Below are 2,027 nucleotides of genomic sequence, written 5' to 3' on the forward strand. Positions count from 1 at the left end.
GAAACCCCTCCTAGTACTCTCCCAAGCAATACAGAAGAGAATCCAAAAGGAGAGTGCAAGGCCATTGAATTAATTACCATGGCCGAACCTGTAAGGGAGGTTAAGGACGTGAATCCCAGTGAGGAAGACCTCCTGGGACGTCCAGTGTTCAATAAGGAGTTTCCCTCTGAGGAACCAAAGGAATCTGAAACTCATCTAGAGACCACAGAGATTCCATTGAACCTCCTTATGCCCTTCATGAGCTCTGATGAGTATTCTTCTTCTGAAGAGAATGAGGATGTTACTGAAGAGCAAGTTGCCAAGTTCCTTGGTGCAATCATGAAGCTGAATGCCAATTCATTTGGTAATGAGACTTGGGGAGATGAACCTCCCCTGTTCACCAATGAACTAAATGCATTAGATCAACTGAGATTCCCTCAGAAGAAACAGGATCCTGAAAAGTTCCTAATACCTTGTACCATAGGCACCATGACTTTTGAGAAGGCTCTATGTGACCTTGGGTCAGGAATAAACCTCATGCCACTCTCTGTAATGGAGAAACTGGGAATCTTTGAGGTACAAGCTGCTAAAATCTCATTAGAGATGGTAGAAAATTCTAGAAAATAGGCTTATGGACACGTAGAGGACATATTAGTAAAGGTTGAAGGCCTTTACATCCCTGCTGATTTCATAATCCTAGATACTGGGAAGGATGAGGATGAATCCATCATCCTTGGAAGACCCTTCCTAGCCACAGTAAGAGCTGTGATTGATGTTGACAGAGGTGAACTAGTCCTTCAATTGAATGAGGACTCCCTTGAGTTTAAAACTCAAGGACATCCTTCTGTAAACATGGAAAATAGGCACAGTAAGCTTCTCTCAAAACAGAGTCAACTAGAGCCCCCACAGTCAAACTCTAAGTTTGGTGTTGGGAGGCCACAACCAAATTCTAAGTTTGGTGTTGAACTCCCATATCCAAACTCTAAGTTTGGTGTTGGGGAGTCTCAACAATGCTCTGAACATCTGTGAGGCTCCATGAGAGCCCACTGTCAAGCTATTGACATTAAAGAAGCACTTGTTGGGAGGTAACCCAGTTTTTATTTAATTATATTTTTTATTAGTTATATGTCTTCATAGGTTCATGATCATGTAGAGTCACAAAAACAACTGGAAAAATTGAAGAAAAATAAAAAACAGCATTAAAAACAGCACACCCTAGAGGAGGAGTTCACTGGCGTTCAAACGCCAGTAAGGAGCATATGGCTGGTGTTCAACGCCAGAACAGAGCATGGATCTGGCGCTGAATGCCAGAAACAAGCATAGAACTGGCGTTCAACGCCAGAAACATGCTGCATCTGGGCGTTGAACGCCCAGAACAAGCATCAGTTCGGCGTTTAAACGCCAGAATTGCATGCAAAGGCATTTTACATGCCTAATTGGTGCAGGGATGTAAATCCTTGACACCTCAAGATCTGTGGACCTCACAGGATCATCTCAGGATCTGTGGACCCCTCAGAATCCCCACCTTCCCTCCTCATAATCCTAGATTCTTCCACATCTTCTTCTTCATCTATTCTTTCTTCTCTTGCTCGAGGGCGAGCAAAATTCTAAGTTTAGTGTGGTAAAAGCATAAGCTTTTTGTTTTTCCATAACTATTGATGGTACCTAAAGCCAGAGAAACCTCAAAAAAAAAAAAGAGAAAAAGAAGAGAAAAGGGAAGACAAAAGCTTCCATAGCTCAGTGGTAGAATATTTGACTACAAATTAAGAGATCCCTGAGATACCTCAGGGGTATATTTTCCTCCACATAATTATTGGGAGCAACTGAGGATAAAAATACCAAAAATCACTAAGGAGGAGCAACAAAGACAAGGAAGAGACATAGAGGAGCTCAAAAGCACCATTGGTTCTTCAAGAAGAGAAAAATGCCATCCTCACTAAGGTGGACTCATTCCTTAATCTCCTTGTCTATTTATTTCTGTTTTTCGATTTTTGAGCTTTATGTTTATTTATATTTGTGTCTTACTACATGATCATTAGTGTCTAAGT

The sequence above is a fragment of the Arachis hypogaea genome, chromosome 13, assembly GCF_003086295.3.
Source record: "Arachis hypogaea cultivar Tifrunner chromosome 13, arahy.Tifrunner.gnm2.J5K5, whole genome shotgun sequence".
NCBI lineage: Eukaryota > Viridiplantae > Streptophyta > Magnoliopsida > Fabales > Fabaceae > Arachis > Arachis hypogaea.